This window comes from Solanum lycopersicum, chromosome 5 (assembly GCF_036512215.1).
Source record: "Solanum lycopersicum chromosome 5, SLM_r2.1".
NCBI lineage: Eukaryota > Viridiplantae > Streptophyta > Magnoliopsida > Solanales > Solanaceae > Solanum > Solanum lycopersicum.
The window spans coordinates 31,870,198-31,896,566 of record NC_090804.1 but is presented as its reverse complement, the minus strand read 5'-3'; the positions used below and the strand labels follow the sequence as shown (position 1 = coordinate 31,896,566).

General features: G+C 35.1%; 1 long non-coding RNA gene across 3 annotated transcripts; it reads right to left on the bottom strand.

Annotated features, from left to right (window-relative positions):
- Positions 1-4,580: 4,580 nt before the first annotated feature.
- Positions 4,581-21,050, bottom strand: LOC109120341 (uncharacterized). 3 transcript variants are annotated; one of them, XR_011221291.1, is made up of 8 exons: positions 19,401-19,586; positions 18,028-18,115; positions 17,788-17,955; positions 17,239-17,308; positions 17,051-17,156; positions 14,471-14,537; positions 9,383-13,895; positions 4,581-4,795 (listed from the first exon to the last, which is right to left on the bottom strand). It is a non-coding gene; the product is annotated as an uncharacterized lncRNA (long non-coding RNA). The 3 variants fall into 3 exon arrangements; XR_011221292.1 differs by lacking the exons at positions 18,028-18,115; positions 19,401-19,586 and adding an exon at positions 20,579-21,050; XR_011221290.1 differs by lacking the exon at positions 18,028-18,115.
- Between the last annotated feature and the right edge of the window lie 5,319 nt (positions 21,051-26,369).

Sequence of the window (26,369 nt, the reverse complement as noted above, 5' to 3'; positions counted from 1 at the left end):
ACCGTTTTGTCCGTTAGATACCTCACTAGAACACATCATACCTGTCCATAATATCGTACCCCAATAGCCCACATATTTCTACCCATTGAATAATTGCAAAACATTATCGAATATGTTCTCACTCTAGACCAAGCAATTTGTTATACTTCTTAGATCAATTCAATAACAAAATAGCACACTTCCTAACTCTAACCAAGTAAGCATCGATGACTTTCTCGAATATACCCTCACTCTATGAAGTCATAGTAGTGTCTTTATTAACCGACACTCGACACTCGACATGAGACTACCACCACATTTTGCGATCGAGAAAATAATCTATTTTAAGGACATATTTTTTTTCTTTCTGTTGTTGCTATTTCAACTTCAAATACTCTAGTAGTACCCATATTTGAAATAGAGTGAAGAAGTTCAGATACCAATTTGTATCACCTAGATACCAATTGGATTCAAGCAGTAGCACGAAAGAATGAAATAAATGAGCTTTCCTAAAGTCATATAGCTTCTCGAAGAAAAGTAAAGGCGTCCCCTTACCGTTCTGCAAGACTCTACTAGACTTGTCCTTGTGTGATGAGATCAACGAACCGAACGCTCTGATACCAAGTTTGTCACGACCCAAAATGAGTTGTGAGTGACACTCACACTTACACCCCTAGGTGAGAGAACCAACAAATTTAACCCAACTTACAAACTACAAACATAATTCGGAAGCTCAAATATATTACTAAATATCTTTTCCCAAAACTTGAAAGTCATCACAACAAGGATATCTAATCTCCAATTACTGAGTCTAAGAATATCAAAGACACCAAAACAAATAAAATAAAGTAATTCGTGTCTGAAAACTAAGGACATCAGATAATGACTGAGAGAATCCAACTCAAGCTCGAATGAATAGCTCACCTTTGAACTTGATATGATGAGACTTGATAGAGCTAAGGGCGATTCAAATTCGTTGGTACACTTGCTGCACTCCATATAAGGAAAACAAAAAAAAATACAAGTAGGGCTCAGTACGAGGCAACATGTACTGAGTAAGTATCATCAGCCAACCCAAAATAGTAACTAACATACACTGAATAATAGTATAAAATCAAATATAGTACTTAATAGGTGAGAAGCAACAAACAACATGAATGAGTGACAATTGAAGCAAGTACCTAATTAAAACAATATCAAGCACACACAAGGACTCATGCCTCCACACCACGTTCGTTGGGAAATGGGTTCTTTGAGATTGAGTACATTAAATTTATTCAATATCCTTTTCCTTTAATGTTTTTGTGTCGGAACGTGACACTCAGATTTAACTATACCGTGTCGGAACGTGACACTCCGATCCAATTATGCCATGTTTGAATGTGACACTCCGATCCAATTATACCATGTCGGAACGTGACACTCCGATCCAATTATATCGTGTCGAAACGTGACACTCCGATTCAACTATACCGTGTCAGAACGTGACACTCCGATCCAACTATACCGTGCCGGAACGTGACACTCCGATCTTATTATACTATTGATTTATCCTTTATTAACACTGCTTTCAATTCATTGTTATATTATTTTCATCAAGCCTTCTTTATTCAAGGCAACACGTTGATAGAGAGGGTTAGAGAATATAAATTATACGGTCTCAGGATTTCAGACCACACAATCACAAACCACACAATCACACAGTCAAGTACATAGAGAACTTCACAATATCATTCAATGCATATCAATCACTATTAAGAGTTTATTTTCAAATAACATAAACCATAACCTACCTCCACCGAAGAACCGAAGTGACACAAGTTACGTCTCCAATACTTTTTGTTTCCTCATCGTCTCCGAACCTTTTCAATCTATCAAGTATATAATATATGTAAGTTAACGAGTCCATTGCCATCCATATTACTATAATGTCTAGCCTAGAACCAACAACTCTCGAAATTTATAGTTGAATTCCTAAGCTTTAATACCAACTAATTCTCATAAGTCTCAAATTTCAAACCTAGTGTTAAATCTCAATTCCTACATTACATACCTAATGCCTTAAAAAATTTAATTATCTATCTTAAGATATCAAAATTTGAATCATTATATGATATCTTACAATCAAACTTCAACCCAATATACATGTCGTACCATAAAAACTCATATTGCTTACGATGAATAATTGAAGGTGATTATTGTATTCCTTAGTAATTCTGATCAAAAGAGGAATTGGGAACTTCCAACGGAAACAACAAGGAAGAACAAATAAGAAATTATATGCATAACTTTTCCAGTTATCAATTGATCCCTTCTATTCCTTCTCAATCATTATTCTAACCAATAACATCATGAATTCCTTGTACAAAGATTCCCTTAGTTACATTTTCGATCCAGTACCTTTGTCCAAAATATATCCACTACCATTACGTAATCAATTGGTTACTTTCCATTAAAATATAATATACACACATGTATGAATGCAACACCACAATTTTCTTACCTCTTAACATTATAATAATAATAAATATAATATACAATCCTATATACCAATTTCACTTACGACCCAACCTAACGCTACTATCTATTGTCAAAAATTAATTATAAATAGTTTCTAATTGTAACCATTAATTAATTATAACATATATATATATATATAAATGAAATTTTTTTTTCACCTGCACAAACATGCGATTGTTCTTTGGCATCATAGTCTTCTCTCCTTTAAGGATTAGAGCCGCCATTAGTTTATTTTGGAACATGAATAATAGTATATTCTCATTAATCTAATTTAACTTTTATTACCCTAATTGTATACCTAACTAATTATAAATTATAAAAGTGACCCACTATTTATTTTACTATTATTTTCTTTAACCACCAACTAAATAATTATTAAAACTACCCCACTAATTTCATAATTATAATTACGAATAATCCAAAATACCCATTTAAAATCTTTAAAAATTATTTTATGAAATAAAAATCTCTAATATTTAAAACAACCAAATGGGTCGTTACAGTTTTGAAGAGATATCCACCGAAATAGCAACACAACAAAAACAACAAAGAATGATCCAAAACTTTACTAGAGTTCTGATTCTTTTCAAGAGTAGAAAGCAATATACTTTTTTGTTATTCTTTAAGAGTAACTGAAAGTGAGAGATGAGAGTTAAGAGTAATGTAGAATTGGTGGTGTTTAATGAAAAGAGAGGTCTCTTTATATAGTGAATATGAGGGGTCAACAATATAGGAAAAGAATTATTTAGGGATCACTTAGAATAATATTTTACTTAATTATGAGGAGAGCAAAATCAGATTTGTAAAAAAAATATTTTATTACGAAATATAAACAAGTAAGTATAAAATTAGGAAGAGTAATATTATTTTTCCTTAAATGATGAAGAGCCAAATCAGATTTATTTTAAATTATTATTATTATTTTTACCAAATATGAGCGACTAAATAAAACAATGAAATAATTAAGGTTGTGATAAAAAAACAAGTAGGAATTAATCAGGACAAATATTAATAGAAGGAGGGATCAATTAATATTATTTTCTTAAATAAGATACCGTGCAATCAGTAAAAAAATATTTTCCAAACAAACAGATATTTTTTCCAGAAATAAACAAGTAAGACATCTTCTAAGGAAAACAAATCAATTAACATTAGTCAATCAAGCTATCAACCGAAATCTTTTTACCAAATAAATTTAAGTAAGAATCTGCCTATTTAACTAAGACAACTACGTTCAGTTTAAACAAATAATATGCATTAATAAAGTGAGACAAATAATAACTGTTTAAAGGAATTACCTTTTCAATCCAAAATCAACACCCCCGTATCAATGAGCTTACCATATAATCAGGATAACTAGGGATATGTCCTCTAAGCTTAAAGAAGGAAAGAAAGAACATTATGGAGAAATCAGTTATCATAATAATATTAAATCAAGCGGACAACCCTTAATCAAATAAAGGAGTAACCAAATCACTAACCAATTGGAAAAAAACAGAATCAATTGTCAATCAGAGGGAAATGTATTACAGTCAGCAACATGCACCACAAAATTTTAGGTCTATGACCACCCCAGTAAAGTGTAGCCTACACTAGCAAAAAGTGTGACCTTTGATAAAAAGCTACACTTTTAAACTTTAAGCAACACTTTTTCGAGGTTGCCCGAAAGAAGCGTTCAAGCACTGCCTTATCAGCTATGCTTAAAATCATAGCCTAAAAGGCAAAATGGAAATGCTTTATGTACCTCATATAGCAACATTTCTATCTCATACATCTACACTTTTGATGTGGCCTTAGCTTCCTTATTGCCCATGATTTTTAAGTGTTGCCTTTTAATCTAATGTATGATAACGATTTTAAAGTGTTGCCTTTTCTATCTAATGTATGACAATACTTTGAAGTGTAGTCCTTGTCCATGTGGATACAACATTTCATATCCCTATGACTACACTTTTAAGTGTGACAATAATATTTTGACTACAAAATATTTATATGCTACACAATATGACAACGTTGTCTAGAATTTTATAGTCACAATTTTGAATTGAAAATAATAATTTTTATTTGGATAGATTCACTAGTATTGCAAAGAAAATAGTAGATTAAAAGAAGAGTTTTACACAAATGAAAAAAAACAAATATAACCATAACAAAACAGGATAGATGCAAAGAGTTATTTGTTTGTGGCTTCCACACGAAAAGAAACTCGAAAAACAACATATACCCTTATTTGAAAATGACATTCAGTACTCTAGCTAGCTGTGGCTTCCAGCAAGCTCAATGTCTAAGTTCTCCTCTGCAGTAGAAGAGGAAAATTAAGTTTAGTAAATAAAAAAACAGAAACAAAGAGAGGAAAATCATGGCAGATAGGATAGGTTTCAAAAAAATTATAAATAAACAAATGAATTTGATTGATCTTTCAACTTTACTGTGTGGCCTTGGATTCGATTTCAGGGGGGGGGGGGAATATTCTGAACTTGAATTTTATGTTTTGAGATATCATCTTGTGTTACACTATATCTTTTGCACATTTGAATTCTTTGATTGTGTTCTCTAGCCTCATTTCATAAAGGTTAGGTATATCAGCCAGCGGAAATGACACAGAGTTGAGCTTTTCATATGAGACAAGAACAAGTTGGTCGAGGATGGGGAAGTTACGATATGACGCCTCCTAAGTTTCTAATTCTACCCTCTCGATCCATAATAGCCCGAGTTTTCCAAATCCTCCTACCTTCAACTTCCAAGTATCGCCCATGAATGCATTTTCTTCCAACTTAAGAACCTTAAGAGATTCCAATTTCCCTAATTTAGTTGCCTCACTCCATGAAAACCTTGTGTTTCCCAAAGTTAACTTACTAACTGTTCGTACATTATTATACAAATGTCAGATCAAATCGTACCTTTTTCTCACCCGCAGCAGGTGTTGTTGCGGCATCTGCACCAGTATGAGTAACAGTAGCGCCAACAACGCAGTACGTAGAAGTAATGTTTATTATAAGCTCCTTCATATTTTTCTTCTCAAAAAGGTTGGGCGAGTATGACTAGCAATGTTCATTATAAGCTCCTACATATTTTTCTTCTAAAAAAGGTTGGGCGAGTATGACTCCACCTTCACATTGACTTATGTGCCTATTTTATCTGCCTAAATGAAGGAAAAAACAGACACATAATAAATACAAAAGCTATTGCCAATTTATTTATTGTGATGTTCAATATGTTTGTCACACCTCGAAATACCCTCGAGGCGCGAACACGGGACCTAAGACCATAAGTGATCCCAAGCTAACCCTGCTGGCATGATCATGAGCATACTAAAGATAATAAACTGATGTGGAAACAAAATCATAATTAAAATGAAAAGATGGGGAAATACCCATACACTATAACTGAGATATTTGGAACTGCTAACAATAAGATGAATGATAAACTCAGTGTGAGGTATATTTGTGTGCTATCATCAAAAAGGGGGAAAATGTTATATTCCAGGTGTTTTGATGATCCTCACAAATGCGGGGACCTGGTCCCTGGCAAAGTGCTCTCGTCCAGATACAAATGGGGTACAGTCATAAAAGTTGCCGTGTCAGGTGGTAGGTGAATAGTGCAGTATCCTACACCAATAAGAAGAGCGGACTAGATTGTATGTTTCAGTATCTCACAAATGCAGGGACCTCATACCAGGCAGAATTTCCTCCATCAGATACATAATTAGTTACAGTTGTAAAACTGTCACGTCAAAGGTTGGTAAGGCGTCAGTGTACTACACCAATCAGAATGGAGGAGGGTATTTGTCCAACGGATAATAACTTTTTATGTTTGATACTTTTAGCATGACAAACACCATATTATATTCATTCATCCAAAGAAGAAAGTCAGCCAGCAAGCCTTTTCAAGAACTCACAAAGAAGTTTGCAAGGGACCGTCCCCGCAAGCAAGGGACCTGGTCCCCACAAGACTGCGATGTGAAAAGGAAGAAAAGACAGCTATCAGAAAAGCTGTCATCTCTGATGTGGTAGGTGCACAACTTTTCCAACAGCAGGCCTTCAGCCAATGGGATGACTTCAAGAATTTGTGAAAAATTATATTATCTCTTTCCAACAAACACAAATTCAAGACTTGGCAAATTAAACTTGGATTTTCTCTAAAAATTCACAAGCTTGAACAGAAGGCCATCTTCAACGAAGAACATTGCTCAACTCAACAGAAGGACCTGATAGAGCAAAGAAGAATCTTTGTTGTATTTAGAGCTTTGTGTCTATGTACTTACATCATAAATCTGTTCCTAATCTATAAAGGATTCAGATATTTGTTTTGGATTTGTAAAAGTCTAAATCAGTTAAGGTTAACTGATTTAGTGGGCAACATTGTTTTGTTGCTTAGTCAAATTCTAAGTCATCTAGAGTTAGGTGGTTTAGTGGGCGGTGTGGTATCCGCTTAGGCTCTTCAAGTAATAGGTAGATTTACTTGATCGTGAGATTAATAAATTTTTCTCACATTGATTGCAACCGAATTTCACTTTTGCTTGAGAAGATTAGTGAAGACGCTTGTAAATCCTGTGCAACAGGTTGTGGTTTTACTCCTTTGAGCAAGGAGGTTTCCACGTAAACTGCTTGTCTTTGTTCTGCATATTGTTTAATCTTCCGCACTGTTCTTGCTGTGTCAAGGGACCTGGTCCGTTGACTGGTAGTGGACGCACATATTCCAACAATAATTAAAATGAAAAGATGGGGAAATACCCATACACTATAACTGAGATATTTGAAATTAATGAGTTTAATACAAAGAACATATTAACTCAATACTAAATTAAAACTAATTATGTCCGAAAATAGCCTCTAACTGACTAGAAATGTTGGGACATACCCCAGATAAGCCTAGCAAAAATTGAAACTAAAGGACTAAAAATACTAAAAATAAACTCATGACTATTATTCTCGGAGAATAAGGACTCAGCACTAACTCTGATGAAGTGGAGATCGGGAATCAATCTAAGCATGATCTGGATGCTGAGAGTCTGAACCTACATTAGGTACTGAGCATGTAGGATAGAGTAAAGCTAAAATAAAATATAACTGAACAAGTACAAAAACAAGTATAGTATTCTAAGTATGATATACTGAATTCTGAGCTAACTGGATGCAATGACCAAATTTATAACATGCTGAGACTGAATACTAACTGAACTGTACATATGGTCAATGGAATAGAGTCTGACTGAACTATGGGAGCTACTAATAACCGCTAATAAAACCACATGAGCTAAATGTGGAGTCTGATATCTACGCCCCATCGAGAGGACCCACTATGTCCTGCCAGAGGTATAAAGGCATGCTGACATGATCACTAAATTTATGCCCACAGAGAGGACTTACAACCTACTTGGCTAGTAGTTCTGGGACTATTTGGGTACGCTGAACCCTAGTCCAACTCGGTATTATTCTACTCCCAATGAATTAAGTGATTAACACATTATGACTGAATTTCTGTAAATACTAGATAACTCAAAAATGAACATGCAAACTGAAAATGCAACAATCAATATGATAATGATGCATTAATAACTGAGGCATGTATATCAGAAGTAATTGAAGTATCTGACCTAGCATGTGTAATTCAAGAACTAAAGAAATACATAGCTAAAGGTTCTCAAATTTATTCAATAAACTGAGTAATAACATAGTAATATGATTTGGAATATATAACTAACTAATTCATGGTAATCTGCTGAAATTCTAGAAACCCTAAGTCTAATTATGATAAGGGAATCAAGAATCTGATGATATTTAGGGACCCAATGGGTGAAAGGAACCCACTAGTGAAATCCCACATATCTGGTGATGAAATCTACATAGAAATCTTTAGATTTTGAGGTTGGAACTGATGGAACCTTGCAGCGTTCTTAAACTAGGGTTCTTGACCTTTTTCTCCTTTATTGCTTCTATTTTTTCTAAGTTTTGATTAATGATTTGACTTAGGTAAGTTTTAATTATGTTTATAGGCTTAAACTGACTAAAATATCATGATTTAGGGTTTAAATGATGTATCTTAGGTTTAAACGAACTAGGAAAATACGAAAAGACCTATGAAATAATTGTTGTCGGAGCAATCGATAACCTGAACTGGCGGACCGTCGTTCAATCAATGGTCCATCATTTAGTTCCTTACTAGAATGGACATAACGTTTTACTCGGAGGTCATAGTTATGAAAACTTGGTGGCCTTGGAAAAATAGTTCAATTATCTATAATAACATTGGTCAGAGGACACCTAATTCATTTTGTGTTAAACGTTATGACCATGTAAAGTTGACCCAACATCAATCCCCCCTAACTAACTACTAACCTTCACCTACTGTCAGACATATGAACCGTAGATCGAACAACAGTCCGTGATGGTCATCCGTAGTTCATGTCAGAGGCTGGGTAATAGGAGTCTTCATCCACGGACATAGACCACAGACAGTGGTCTGACCTACGGACCGTAGGTTTGTCTTTGGATCGAGACTTAGCCGATTTTTTTTGAGTTTTGTTTGGGAGGGCTATAGTGGTGAACCACGGACCCAAAGTACAGGTCGTATATCAGACTACGGTCTGTAGATGGTAACCTTCAATTGCAACTGCAATTTTTTTGAAAAGCTGATTTCTGGTCTTCTTTGAATACGGGTTGTTACATTATCTCCCCCTTGGGAACATTCGTCCTCGAATGAAGACTAAAAAAGATGAAATAGAGTTGCAATCCCTACTACTAAACACTGAAAACTGAGTTTCTGACTGAATTGAGTTCCAAGGACATGCAAATATTCTAAAAATGCAAGTACAAACTAAGTGAACATGATTCTAAGGTTGAATTTACGCATGAATGACTGAAAAATTGAAGAGAACTATTACCTCAAGCAGGAGTGGAATCGGAAGGAAAGAGGTGAGGATACTTGGCTTTCGTGGTTTCTTCCGCTTCCCAAGTAGCTCTCTCTACAAGCTAATTCCTCCACAGAACCTTGACTGAAGCGACTTCTTTTTTTCTCAACCTTCTAACCAGACGGTCAGAATCTCAACGGGTACATCCTCATCAGAAAGACTATCTTTCACTGCCACACTCTCTAATGGAACTATAGAGATTGGATCACTCACCAACTTCTTCAAGAGCGAGATGTGGAAGACTGGATGCAATGCTGCTAGTTCTGCTGGCACCTCTAACTCATATTTCACCTTGCCAACACTTTTCAAGATATTGTAAGGGCCTACATATCTAGGACCGAGCTTTCATTTTTTGCCAAATCTTATCATCCCTTTCATAGGTGACACTTTCAAGAAAACCCAATCATCAACTTGGAACTCTATTCCCTTATCCTTACATCTGCATAAGATTTTTGACAACTCCGGGCTGTCTTAAGTCTATCTCTAATTAGTTGCACTTTCTCCATAGAACAAAGGAATAAATCTAGCTCTATTAAAGCTATTTCACCTACTTCAAACCAACCAACAAAAGATCTACATCTACGCCCATACAATACCTCATAAGGGTCTATCTAAATGCTAGAATGATAGATATTATTATAGGAGAGATCAATAAGAGGAAGATGATCATCCCAACTACCCTTGAAATCGATCACACAAGCTCTCAACATATAGTCTAGGGTCTGAATGGTACCCTTTGCTATCCATCCGTCTGCGGATGAAATGTTGTGCTAAGGTTAACCTGGGTACGAAGGACCTTCTAAAATGACTTCCAGAAAATAGGGGTAAACTGAGGACATCTATCAGATATAATAGATAAGAATCCCATGAAACCTCACATTTAATGTAAAGCTTGGCATATTCCTCCGTTGAATTTGTTGTCTTGATCGCCAAAAAGCAAGAAGACTTAGTCATCCTGTCAACTATCACCCAAAATTGAGTCATGCTGTCTGTGAATTCGAGGTAACCCTGTGATGAAATCCATATTGATAACTTCCCACTTCCAAGTAGGAATGTCGATCTCTTGAGTCATAGGTTTTTGACGTTCTACCTTGATTTGCTTGCAATTGATGCACTTACTGATTATGGACTGTACCCTAGATGAATAAAATATTTAGAGTTATGGGATTCTGCAAGAATATACTGTCTCAGTTCACCCACATCAGGAACACACAATCTACCATGGTAGCGAAGTACTTTATCTCCCCCTGTGAGAAAACCTCCACTCTCTGATTATGGACTGTACCCTTAAGTTCAAGCAAGATTGGATAATTGTCTTCCTTTTCCTTAACCTCCACTACCAAATAAGATTTTGCTTACACCATTGTTTTATATGCTCATAAGGAGAACTCCCAAGCGAACATGCCCGTGAACATCATTCACTAGTTCCTTCCTTTCTTCCTCAACATGGGCTACACTACCCATAGATAATATGCTAAGAGCATCTGCCATTACATCTGCCTTACCAGGATTGTAATGCCACAATTGTATCATAATCCTTAAGGAAATTAATCCATCTTTTCTGGTGAAGATTCAACTTTCTAGGTAAACACATATTGAAGGTTCTTATGGTAAGTGACCAAAATCTACATGAACACCATACAACTACGTCTCCAGATCTTGAGTGCAAACACCACTGCTGCATGTTTGAGGTCATAAGTTGGATATTTCTTCTCATGCACCTTAAGCTGACTATAAGCATACATTATAACCTTATCTCGCTGCATCAACACACAATATAGGCTAAATATGGATTTATCACACCAGATCACATAACCATCTGAACTCTCTCGTAGAGTCAAGATAGAACTTGTAGTCAATCTAGTTTTTATTTCTACAAAGATTTTCTCACAATATCTGACAATTGAAACTTGACCATCTTCTAAGTCAACCTAGTCAATTATGAGGCAATGGATGAAAATCCTTTCACGAACCTTCTGTAATAACCTGCTAGACCAAAAAAAACTTCTGATATCTGTAGTAGAGGTAGGTTTTGGACATTGTTTCACCGCTTTTATCTTTTGCGAATCTACTCGGATCCCTTCACTAGATATAATGTGACCAAAGAAAGCAACGAATTGCAATCAGAACTCACATTTGCTAAATTTAGCAAATATCTGGTGATCCTTGAGATTTTGTAGAACAATTCTCAAATGACTTGCATGTTCTTCCTCATTCCTAGAGTAAATAAGGATATTATCAATAAAGATGATAACAAACAAGTCTAAGTACTGTTTTTGAAGACTCTGTTCATCAAATCCATGAAAGTTGTAGGAGCATTTGTTAGTCCAGATGACATAACTACAAATTTATAATTACCATACTAAGTTCTAAAGGATGTTTTCAGAATGTAACTATCTCTGACTCTGAGCTGATGATAACCCGATCGGAGGTCTATATTTGAGAAATGGATAGCACCCTAAAATTGGTCAAACAAGTCATCAATCCTGGGGATGGGATACTTATTCTTGATTGTTACCTTGTTCAACTGTCTATAGTCAATGCACATTCTGAGATAACCATCTTTCTTCTTTACGAACAACACCGGTGCGCCCCATGGAGTAATACTAGGTTTGATAAAACCCTTATCTAAAATATCTTTAAATTCCTTAAGCTCTGCTAGAGCAATTATATAAGGAGGAATTTAAATAGGCTGGGTATCTGGAAGGAGACTAATTCCAAAGTTAGTTTCCCTTTTGTGAGCGACTGCGGAAGATCTTCTAGAAACACTTATGGAAACTCAATGACTACCGGAACTGACTCATGAGTTAGGGTTTCAGAGCTAAAATCCTTACTCAAACTAGATGATAGAGATAACCCTTAGAGATCATCTTTCTGGCCTTAAGGTAAGATATGAACCATCCCATAGGTGCTAAGCTGCCACCTTTTCATTCTAAGATTGGTTCGTTTCAAAACTGAAAACGAACAATCCTAGTTTTACAATAAACTGAGGCATAACAGGAATGTAACCAATCCATTTCTAGAAATGACATCGAAGTCTACCATTACTAACTCTACAAGATCTGTTGAGGTGACTTTATGACATACTGTGATAGGGCAACTTTTGTATGCCTATCTAGCTATAATTGGGTCACCAACTGGAGTAGAGGCTGAGAAAAGTTTTGATAGAGTTTCTGGACTAACACTGGACTGGACTGCTATGTAAGGAGTTACAAATGAGAGAGTAGTCCGTGGATCTAATAATGCATAAACCTCAAGGTCAAATACTTTTAACGTACCAGTGACTACATAATGAGAACTTTTATGATCGTGACGAGCTAAAAAAGCATACAACTTGTGCTACCACTTACCGCCATCTATACCAGATGAGTTACCCTTGCTTAGTCGGGTGACTTGTTGGTGCTGCTGAAGTTGTAGATTGTGCTCTACATTACTACCTCATTGACCCTATCTAGAAGGAAAATTCCTCAACTTGTGACTAGATTGATCGCATCCAAAGCATCCTTCCTTTCCCATGAGGCGATGGTTCTTAACCCCCTTAGGGAAAGTGGGGTAAGTCGTGGTGCCTGAAATACTTCCATGAGACTTAGGATCTTGTTGCTTTAATATTCTGATCATACCTGTTCTTCGACGATGGACACTAGCTGACCAGGGGGCTGGGGTCGAAGACTTCTGTTGGAATTGCGAGCGATTTCCACCACTCGACTGCTAGTGCGAGTAGTTATAGTTTTCAGTCCTATCCTTCTTATTGTCCTTAGCCTATTCCCTAAGCTTATCACCCTCAACCTGCTGAGCATGAGTCATAAGCCTAGAAATGTTCATGTCACCAGTAATATAACATTTTTGCACTCTATTTTCACCAAATCTGACACACAATATGAGAACTTATTCATCTAAGCCATGGAGTCAGCAACCATGTGAGGAGCATACCTGGAGAGTTTGTTAAAAATAAACCCATACTCCTGGAACGTCATGTTTCCCTACCTTAAGTTCATGAATTTCTGAGCCTTTGCTTCTCTTAACTCTATTGAGAAAAACTTGTCTAGAAAGGTCTCACTAAAGCACTCACTAGTAATAGGAGCTGCATCTGTACCACTATTCTCCTTCCATTGAGTGTACCAAATATGAGCCACATCTTTCAGCTGTATGATGCCAACTCAACCCGATCATTCCCGGTGACATGTATCACCTTAAAGATCTTCTTGATCTCATCCAAGAAATTTTGAGGATCCTCATTAGTCTTTGATCAAAATAACTTATGCGAATTCATCCTAACAAGGTTACAGACCTAAGCTTTTGTTGATCCACCATTTCCATTCACATGATCTTGAAAGCGCAGATTGTTATGGTTGGCCACACTCCGAACCAACATCTGAATGGCGTTCCTGAACTTAGAATTGGAGACTTCCTTATCTGAGACTGGAGAAGCTGCGTTTGCATTCCCGGTATTCGCATTCCTAGCGTTAGCGCTATGAGAAGGCATGATCTGAAATGTAAAACATCGAGTTAGAATGGAATTAAATCATACCTTAACCACGATAAGAGTAACAAGAAAGTAAAGTTTTTTCCTAAAACACTTTATAGCCTCCCTCTCAATAGATGTGGTGCACTTCACACCCATGAAAAGGACTCTACTTAAAGCGGCTTTTCATACATCCTAGGACACTTAAACCTGGATCTAATACCAAGTTTGTCACTCCCCAAGAGACCACCAAGACGTGGACATGGCACCTAGGACCACAAGTGATCCCAAATGAACCCTGTTGGCATGATAATGAGCAAACTAAAGATAATAAACTGATGTGGAAGCTAAATCATAATTAAAATGAAAAGATGGGGAAATACCCATATACTATAATTGAGATATTTGAAACTGATGAGTTTAATACAAAGAACATATTAACTCAATGCGAAGCTGAAACTAACTATGTCTAAGAATAGCCTCTAACTGACTAGAAATGTTGGGATAGACCCTAGCTAAGTCTAGCAAAATTGAAACTAAAGGACTAAAAATACTTGAAATAAAGTCATGACTATTTTCCTCGGAGAATTCAGACTCACCACCGACTCTGATGAACTGGAGATCCAGAATCAATCTAAGCGTGATCTAGATGCTGAGAATCTGAACCTGCATTACGAAAAGATATAGCGTACGTATGAGTCAGTACTTGAAAGGTACTGAGCTTGTAGGATAGAGTAAAGCTGAAATAAAACATAACTCAACAAGGACAAAAACATGTATAATATTCTAAATATGATATACTGAAATCTGAGCTAACTGGATGCAACGATCAAATTTATAACATGCTGAGACTGAACACTAACTGAAAACTGTAAATTTGGTCAATGCATTAGAGTCTGACTGAACTGTGGAAGCTACTAATAACTGATAATAAAACCACATGAACTAAATTGGGAGTCCGATGTATACGCCCCATCGAGCGGGCCCAATATATCCTGCCAGAGGTATAAAGGCACGCTGGCATGATCACTAATCTTATGCCCACAGAGAGGACTTACAACCTACTTGGAATATTTGGATATGTTGAACCCTAGTCCAACTCAATATTATTCTACTCCCAATGAATTAAGTGATTAACACGTTATGACTGAATTTACGAATATTGGGTAGCTCAAAACTGAACAGGCAAACTGAGAATGCAATAATTAATCTGATAACGATTCATTAATAAATGAGGGATGTGTATATGAAATAACTGAAATATCAGACCTAGTATGTGTAATTCAATAATTAATGAAATACATAGCTATCATTTTGAAATTCATGCAATAAGTTGAGTAATAACATGGATATCTAATTTAGAACATATAACTAACTAATTCATGATAATATACTGAAGTTGTAGAAACCCTAAGTCTAATTGTAATAAGGGAATCAAGAATCTGACTGATATTTAGGGACCCAATGGGTGAAAGGAACCCACTAGTGAAATCCCACATACCTGGTGATGAAATCCACGGAGAAATCTTTATATTTTGGTGCTGGAACTGATGAACCTTGCTGCATTCTTGAACTAGGGTTTTTGATCTTTTTCTCCTTTCTTGCTTCTTTTTTTATAAGTTTTGATTAATGATTTGACTTAGGTAAGTTTTAGTTATATTTCTAGGTTTAAACTAACAAAAATATCACGATTTAAGGTTTAAATAACATATGTTAGGGGTTAAATGAACTAGGAAAAGACTAAAAGACCTCTGAAATTATTATTGTTGAAGCAAACGATGGCCGGGACTGACGGACCGTCGTTTAATTGACAGTTCATCGTTTGAGTCTGGCATTTGAATCTGCTTGACAGGACTTCACTGAAATGGGCATAACATTTTACTCAAAAGTTGGATTTAGCAAACTAGGTGGCCTTGGAAAGATAATTCAATTATCTATCATATCATAGGTCTTAGGACACCTAATTTATTTTATGTTAAAAGTTATGACCATTTGAAGTTAACCCAATAACAACCCCCCTAACTAACTGCTGACCTTCACCTACGGTCAGACCTACAGACTGTAGATTGAGCGATGATCTGTGTTGATTGTCTGTAGTTCATGTTAGAGACTGGCTAATAGGAGTCTTGATCCACAGACTTAAACCCGTGGCCTAACCTATGGACCGTAGGTTTGTCCATGGGTTGAGACTTAGCCAATTTTTTTCCTCAGCTGTGTTTGGGAGCGCTACAGTGGTTAGTATGTGCCTTAAATTAGACTACTTTATGTAGATGGTGACAGTCGATTGCACCTGCAATTTTTCCTTAAAAGTTGATTTTTGGTCTATTTTGGATACGGGGTGTTAAAATGTTACAACCAATTTTCAATGTGTCATGACAGTTGTTTATGATTCCAATATAGTGTAATAAAGAAGAACTCTATAGCAATGCTTTATTAATATGCCACAAGCCCTACTTAGTTTTGGGTGATTTTCATGTTATTTCTCTCATGTGGTGATAAAGTTAGTGGTAATCCTGTGAGTTATTATGTAGTAAAAGACTTATTCTTGTGCTGAATGAATGAAATGGAGACAGAATTTTTCAATTAGAACAATAAACAAGAAGGAACAAATATAGAGTAGAGCAGTTTGGAAACTTTATATGGATGATGATGTGGGGAAACTTCCCTCTTGAATATGAGCTACCTAACCAGAATATTGGTGTTGACTATGTTCATCGAAAATTATGAATTAGTATGCTGACAAAGCACAACTAGCACCAATTCTCTGGAGATATGGCTAGACCCAAGCAAGAACAAAATGAATCTCGCACATGTAAAAAAAATTCATTTATGAAACAATCGGTGATGGAGAAGCATTAACCAAGATACATGTGCATACTTCAGCATAGCTTTCCATACCAGGTGTATTGGAAGGAATAAGTACTTACCACCAGTTTTGGTAAATAGAACTATTTAGTTAACAAAAAAAATAAATCTCACATAGGTATTTGGGGGATGAAATCAGGAAAATTCTTGTATGCTACATTACTTAGAAACATCTAAAGAGTGCTCTCTATTAGGTTAATAACAGTGACACTATTAAGAGAATGGTAATGTTTTGTTACAAATGTTTAGGACAAATAGTTAAAAAATAGACATGAATAGTCCAAGTAGAAACACCAAATAATATAGTAGCTTACCAATTGATAAAGATCCATTGCCAATGGCTAAAAGTATTTTGTTAGGCGACTGCCCAGAGACAGTGAGGGTAACCATAATGGCCATTGCAAAGTCGGCGGCCTTTACCTGTTTAGATAATAATAAATAAATAATGAGACAAAAAAGTGAAAATAAATAATTATAGAAAATTTGTATGTCAAAAAGATACCTCCTCCAGTAATTGTAGAAAATTTGTATGACTCAACCTTCACATTGGATTATGTACCTATTTTCTCAGCCTAAATGGAGGAAAAAAACAGACACAATAATACAAAAGTAAAGAAGTTGGATCTACAAAAATAATTTCAACTCAATTGCGTTACAGTTATAGGAATTCCATCATCTTGAAGGATAAAGCAAACATAAGTACAACTTTTTCCTTGAAAACTCTAGGCAGAAAGTCATTTCTAAGATTAGCACTAAGAAGCAATCTAGGGTAACCGCATGGAGATGATCATATATATATATATATATATATATATATATATATATATATATATATAACACAAATACTAAGCGCTTATGTAAGGTCAAGAGATTTGATGGACTAATATGAGAACAAAATTCCAATAAAATTGATGAATAATATGACAGCCATAACTAAAGTATCATGTTTGATATATGTGTATCAACATATTCTTTTATAAAACATTGAAGTATCAAGATATGGTTCAGTACGTTATTAACTTCACATGAAAGATACCAAAAACTAACGGACCTGTCAGAATCAGCTGCCAACATCTTGTTGGAATTCAACATCCGTTTTGACTTTTTTTTCGTTCAACTCGTCTATGATCTTCGTATGCCAATATCTTGGCGGTGTCATATCAATTGACGATGCGCTTCATTTTCTTGCTATTTTCTCTATGACTATTCTCTCAATAACCTTCAATGCGAACCCAATCATGTATTTAATAATTTAGAATTTGCCTCATGAAAATTCATATAATGATCTAACCTTTTGCAATATTAACCTTCTGATATGATAGAGCATGTTTAGCATCTTTATCCAATTGAACTATAGTAGACATATTTAGCAAGTCATACTGCCATATTAAAAGCCAAGAGTAAATATGGCATGTAGTGTACCCTGAATAGTAAACATCAGACCACTCTGTGTATGATTTTGGTTGCTTAATTCCAGCTATCTAGGAAATCACTCAGATCAATAGTGACGAGGGAGACAATCATGTCGTACTATTATTCAAGGACATAAATACATGTGATAGATAATAACATAATTTGACTCTAGTATATATTAAAATATCATGGAAAATTTCTAATTTATATATTTTTGTTGTTCTTATTGAAAAGATGTAAAGCGAGCTTGTATTCACATTGACTAATCCAACTGCAACTTTTTACATCATATAAGCACATGTATCGCATAAATATACCTACTAAGATTGGAATGGAAAGTCACACAGAGTGATTTTAACTACTGATCTCCTACTGTTACTCCTAAGTCTTTACCACTCAGCCATTTCCATTAGACTATTCTAGATCATATCAATCAACTAAAATGTGAATTTTACCTTTTTCAGAAGCTTTAGAAAATATCAACGATAAATTAAATACATGTAATTGATATATAATGTGTCAATGATAAATTATATATATGTACAATATGAGGTGTTAAAGAAACATAAGATAAAATTTTAAATGGACCATTTAGTCAGTTCAACATCAAACTCCAACTAACTTCTTAAAACTTTGATATTCCTATACCTTCAGTGTTTCAAGTTCTTTTCAAACTTCTATATTAAATTTGAGATACAACAAATCTGCATCTGTCGGGAACACAAACCTTAAAGAAGAATAGTAAATAGTGAACCTGGAGGATATAATTTTACTAATCACTTGTATAATTTACAGGTTCAAAAGACAAACAAAATAATAGAAGAATTGGTTATTAATAAGCACAATATAGGGACAAGACAATACAAATTACAACTCAATCTCAAATACCAGACCTCAACGACATGGAGAATCACAAAGAGAGATGAAATACATGATTGAGTTAAAGATGGATGGCGTTAGCAAATTACTGATGAAGACAAAAACGTAATATCTAGCTCAAAGACTCGAAAATCGCAACTAATTAAAGAAAACAACAATAAGAGTACAATCTAATATTCTACTTAGAGTATAGAACAAGATTACTTATAGAATACAAAAGTTTATGGAGGTTAGGCTGATAAAGTAGAAATGCTTCAGAATTTGGGTAATACAACTACGACCTTGAATCCCATTAATCAACAAAAATCATATCAGCAACACAAACAATAAACCAGATGCCATAAATTTAGACTTTTAACGATAGAAATTTACTTTATTCCAACAAATCTTTAAGTGAAGCATTTTGTTCTTTAGATGGAAAGAAATCCATGACGCCGTTCTCAATGGTGTCTGACAGAGGTATGAACTAGCTCATTTTCTTCATAGATATGACAAGCTAAACGTTTTCTTGAGAAAATGTTTAATACGTTCTATGTGGGATTTCTTTTGACCTATTGGGAATTTTTTTGATTTGGGGGAAAAGAAAAATTATGTTTTATTAATTATTTTTTTTCCCAATAAAAATTGGAGGTGTTGTTAAAAATGTTGGAGGGAATTTAAAATATTAGTGAAAATTTTAAGGCCACATATGCAAAGTATTGTTTTTACAATTATAAAAATAGGACACTTCAAAAGTTTGGCCATAGATATGAATAATTGTTGCCAATTATATTATATTGTAACAACACTTATAAAGTGTAGCTTATATCATTAAAGAGTACACTTTTCAAGTGTTGCCAATATTATCGTTGCGAAAAGTTAAAAATTTTGGCTACACTTTAAAAGCGTTCCCAAAAATACTTTAGGCAACACTTTAAAAGCGTAGTCCAAGATTAGTGTGGTTGTAGACCTAAAATGGTTATCAACAATTAATTCTACATATAATATATATTTTTTAAAATAACAATAAAATTGTGTATATCATGCTACAAGAAGATAATACTTTTTTAATTTCCAAACTTTTAGTGCTAGTTGTCGTAGCTTGCCAATGAATTAAAATGAGAATTATGATTTCTCAAATTTTTTTTGTTTTGGTCTCTCTCTTTTATTGTGATAAAACTTATTTGACTTTCCAATGATATGACACAATTAACAACATTCAAGCATCATATTTTGTCCCTTACCCAAATTGGATGAGGACCCTGATTCATACTTCAAATAAGGCTATATCAAGGGAGCGGATTGTGTATACTAATTACCAAGAAAAAAAATCAAATCGTAGTATAATATATTATATTATATTACCAATGATATGGTAATAATCAAAGATTGCAACCAAATCGGTAAAACTTATCGCAAACCCAAAAATATTTTTCTAACAGTTAACAAGTTGCCACATAAATCAGTAGAATGACATATTATAAGATACTTGAATTCTCAAACTAATCAAGTCATAGTGATTAAAATCAAGAACAAAAATAGAATGGTGGTCAAAATAAATTGAAGCTTACCTGGACGGATCTGTTAAGGTCCGTCTTAATAAATTTGAAAACTGTAAAAATGTTGCCAGAGTTCGCTATTTCGCCGGTTTGAGCAGTGTTTTGCCAGAGTCGCTGTTGTTTATTGTTTTTGCCGCTGGAAGAGCAGAGAGAGAAGGCGCTAGAGCTGCTATTCATTAGGCGCTTTTGCTTGTCGCCGGTGGAGCATGTTGTTGTTGTCCCATCGAGGTGTTGTTGCTGTCTCGTCGAGCTGTTGCTGCTCACTCGTGTTGTTATCCAGTTACTGGTGTTCTTTTTCATCGATGACCTCCCTGGAAAATAGAACAGAAGAGAGGGGGAGATAGAGGGGGAAACGGGGGAAAGAAAGCGGATAAAAAGAACGATCAGAGAAAGGAAGGGGAGGAAAGAAGAGGCTGCGCCGCTTGACTCATCTCTCCAATCTCGCTAGTGAAGAGGAGAGTGGAGGGGCGGTGGCTACGAGGGAGAGGGGAGGAAGGGAAATGAGAAAACAAATATGGTATTACGTCTTTTTGTCCTGAAATAGGTGAGAAATGAGAGATTTAATTTTAACCGTCAATTTCAAAATAGATGGAGGGTCAAAGATTAGGATTAAGAGATGGGATTTTCTTATTTGGGTTCATAAATTGGCAAAAATTGAAATTACATTTGCTAGAATTGAAATGAAAAAAAAGTTATAATTGGAGTTTTAGTGGCTAGAATTGAAATAAATTGGAATAAAATGGGTTATGATTTAAATATTTTTGAGGAAATTTAAAGAATGTTATTCAATTCAAATATTACTAATATTGTAATATATTTATGAAATTAAAATCATTTTTACTTTAAAACATTTGAATAAAATAATTATTTCAAAATTTATTAATAATTTAAAAATATTTCAATAATATTTAAAATAATTTTTGTAAAGTATGCATATTAAAGTATATAATTTTGACAAAATCGACTAAGATTTTAGACTAGAAATATATTTGAAAAATACGTATTTAATCAAATAGCGTTCCTAAAAATGGTTCAAGGTTGGTGTATGATGTACCATGGTTTCAAGGTACTTTCAATGCTTTTTCCTTAAGATTGGTGTGTGTCTAGAGCCTTTTTGTACTAATTTTCATATGTTTTGTGTTTGTTTTGTAGGAAAGTTGTCCAAAATGAAAATGCAAAAGGTTGTGAAGAATCAGTGCATAAGTGACCCACGAAGCCATCGACGACCCGTCTTCCCATCGACAGACCTTAGGTGGTGACTGTCGATTGAAGGTTCAGGCATCTGCAAGCAACTTGGGGAATTTTGGCTAAGCATGGGGCTATGGAAGGATGACGGTCTGTTGACTGATCGACGGACCGTTCAGGCAAAACGTCGATGTGATCAGAGATGTCCCAGTACCCAAAGTTGAAGAAAAGCTAAGTATGGAATGATGAGAAGCATCGATGGACCGTAGATGAATTGATGGACCGCGCTGTTGGTACGTCGATTGGATCAGAGAAGATGCAAAGTGGAGGCTGAAAAAATATGCTAAGTGTGGACAGACGGAGGCAGTCGACGGTCCGTCGTTTCATCGACGGACCGTTTGTGGGGGTCATCGATTGAAGCCGCGTTTTGGACAAACTTTCCTTATTTGAACTCCTTTTTTATTTAGGATCTTTTTATTATAAATAGGGTGAAAAACCTCGTTTTTGGGGTTGGATTCTTTTACTAATTTCATACTTTTGTTCTTTGATATTTGTTTTTGCAATTAATTCAAATTTTCAAATTTGGTTTTCAAGATAATTGTGTGATTTCAAATTGAATTTCTGAATTTTCTTCGAGTATTTCAAAGTAAGTTCATGATTTATTGTTTATCAATTATGAATTGTGTTCTTCTAAGCATGGGTAACTAAATCCATAACTAGGGTTGTGGGAACCATGGGTGATTAACAAAATAAACCTAGTTAAATAACAATTCTCAAATAGGTTATTGCATGCATCGATAATTCTTTCGTCTAGAAGTATTTTTAACGAGTGCTAGCGTATTGCTACTTGGCGGACCAAGGGGGTAATTAATAGGAAAAGAATTATCGACATAGATTTAGTGGATGCTATATAATAGGCTAGTTTGGATTGGTGCGAAGTAATAACTAAGCCAAACATCGAAAATAATGCTTAATATGAAGTAAAGGTAAAGGTTAGTAACTAAGACACACGTAGCCAGACCAAGGTACATGTGAAATTCTCTAAATAGCGGACCAAGGATTTAGAGATACATAACTTATCACTTTGAATTGAAAACACTAGGAAAGAATTGTTATTGCTAGGATTATGGCATTTTGAACCTATGGGAAACACTTAAACCCTAGTTTATCTCACAACTTGATAAACACCAATAATTCACTTTTGCTACTTATTTGATTTCACAACATTGCAACACTTTTGTTTCACAAAAGCCCCACTTTAATTACTAGTTTTCGGAAAGGAATTGACTAAATAGAGGTAATTACACATTAAAGTTAAGTCTAAATCATTTTCCTCGTGGTATCGACCCCAACCTAATAGTTTGATTCTTTACTTGATACGACCGCTTATACTTCTTTAGGGAAGTATAATTTGAGTGTATCAGTGTAAGACCCCTAAAATGAGTTAGGGTGTCTAGAGACTAAAATGTTCTTAATAAGGGTCTAATATCCTAAAATGGTTTATAATGGTGTATTGAGGCAGTGTATAAAGTTTGAGGTGATTTGAAAGCCAAACATCAAGGGACGACCTAGACGTTCGACGACTAGTCGCCAAAGGGGCCTTAGATACTTTTATGTGTTTTCGAACGTGTCATGAGATTATGAAGTATTAAAATGAGTAATAATGATATTAATAGGCAGTATCTGGAGTTTCATGATGTCCAAGACGTTCGAAAGTTAGCCCTTGAGACGTTCATGTGTGTCTTGAGTGTGCCTTGCATGTTTGGACGTGTTGCGGGTTATTATTTTGGGTGAAACTTTAGTGTAAGGTACTTGAAATGTTCAGGTGTATATTTACGTTGGAAACGTCCGGTACGACTTCCCAAGGGCCTCGCAAAAGGTCCCACTAGAAGGACCCAAAGGCTGTCGAAACACTGCCTTGGCAGTGTCAATCGACGAGCTCAATAGACGCCTCGTCAGTCCATCGACGCCCTATCTACTTGGGAAATAGGCTGACACTTAGCCTAGGTAGATGAATATATAAAAAGTAGCCTTAGTCATCATCTACGGAGCATCAGGACGGGCCGTTGGTCCATCAACGCCCCGTCGATTGTGTCCGAAGGTGGTGTCTGCAACTGCATGCATGTGCAATGTTTTATTTAAATGGTGAATGGTAAATTTACCCCACGTCCTAACTTGACCCTACTAGGTTTAATTAGTTGTTTTTGGGTGTATTTAAGTTATCAAAAACGTGATCACCCCATTCCTAATCCCTTCTACACAAATTAGACTTTTCCCTCCAAAACCAATTCTCTCTAGAAACCTGCATTGAAGTTAAAGCTCAAGAATAGCTTGGATATTGAATTCCCATTTATTCTTCATAAAGTTTTAGAGGTTTTATTCTATATTAAGGTATGATAATCCTTCATCTCTAGTTATTCTTTTATCTAGAGAGTTAATCTCAAAGTTTTCAAGATCAAACTTTCGATCTTTCAATCTAGCCATGGGTTATTTCTCAAAATATTTTCAAAGTCTTAATCATGATGAATTGATTATAATTTATTGGTTTTAACGTGAATTTCAATCCAATTGCATTGTGAACCCATGTCCCTTCCCAAACTCGATTTAGCCCTTGCATGGGCATTGTGGTCGTGGCTTGTTCTTGGTGGATTTGTGATTCTATTACGTTGAATTGCTTATGTATACTTCTTATTATGTATATTGATGGTGAAGTATGTGATATTGGATCCATGTACATTGATTCTTGAATACTTGATCTCTAGTTTCTATTGATTATTAAAGTATGGACTTCACTGTAGCATCGATTTTATAGCACGTGTATATAGGATTTGTTTATGTAAATTGATTGTAGCTACTGCCTTATATTGATGGTATTGGTGAATTGTGGGTATGAAACCTTGGTGATCAAATCAAAGGAATCTTGGTAAGGATAATACTAGCATGCTTATTGTGAGATCCAATTATGGTAAAGTGATAGTTAGCTACTGCCTATGATGTAATGTGACTATGAATTATATGTAATGGATCAAGTGTGGATCAATTCAATATAGTTTGAATAGGATTAGCCTATGTTAATTTATCTTCCATGAATTCCTAATGTGAAGCATTGCTTACAGTGATCTCGAGTTTATTGGCAATTGTAGTAGGATTTCGTTTAGGCTATGATTTTCTTAGCTACTGGCCTACATGTACATTGTTAATGATAATCAAGACTAGGGAAATTGTTTGATGATATATGCCTAACTATTCTCTATAATAATGGTGATGTTTTGCACTAGTTGTATCATGATCTTGTAACGAATTGTACATGGTTTATTTCATGATTAAAGTACATTTAGCTACTGCCCTATACATGTATTAATGATGAAAAAGATGTATTGATCAATGTTGATCAATAGGGTTGATGAAATTGTAAGGTCTACTCTTCTTCTCTACTTTTCTATATTATTGTAGTTGATGAGGTCTTGTATGGCATTGTGTGGTATGGTCCACTTATGAAGGTAGTGTTTACTATATTGTCATTTTATATGTCTTGACTATGGCCTTGAAGTCAAATTGATGAATATATGAGTGTGTGGTTATGATGACCATACTATGTGAAGTTTATGCCTACTTTTCTATTTTAGTTGTGATCTAGGTTGTATGGATATTGTTATAAACATGTAAATGGTTATGTTAAGATCATGTGTAGGTGCTGCCATTAATGAAGTGTTAAGGATTGATGACCCCTACCCATTTACCCCTATGTAAATGTGTGATATCTAAGGTTAGGAGTCTTCAATGTAATGTGAAAATGTCTTGCCTCCTATGCTAAATTATGTTGTGTGGTCTATGCTTGGTTGTGCATTGTGGTCTTAAGAGGGTGGCTGCCTCATTGTGTTGTTGGTAGTCATTATATGATCATGTAGACCAATGTACACACACACTCACACATTATGCATTCTGATAATGAGTAAAGGTTCATAGTGTCTAATGAAAGGTCTTCTCATATTCACTAAATATCTACTACTAAGCATGTAAGATAGGTATACTAGTATGGGCAAGGTTGTGCGACTTTGTCTATGCATTGCATATGGGACTTTGTCTATGCATTGCATATGGGACTTTGTCTATGCATTGCACATATGTACCTTGATAGGATAGTTCCTAGGTTTGGTGATCTATGTTTATGAAAGTGAATGTATGAACATGTTATGAATATGGGTTACATGCTATGATGTTAAGTATATGATATGATGAAGTATGAATGTTCATAGTGTCTTTAAGTGATGATATGAAAGGATTGCTGATATAGTTACACCTATAGACTTACGTATTGATATATGACCATTTGTGACATTTATGTGTTATATGAAAGGTTTGCTCATGTGTATGTACATACACACATGTATAAAGATCTAGTCAATATAGGGGCCTCGAAAGGTGTGCTCATGTGTTCCCTAAAACTAGATAGGTGCTTGAATATGCTATAAGCATAGACAGAATCAATATCCTAAGCCCATGTTTTATTAAGTAAAGTAATAAAGGCTTTTAATAAAAAAGAAACTTAGCTTAGCACCGAGTTAACTTGACAATGAGAGGTGTTGGCTTCACATGGAGGAAGATTCACCATTGGTTT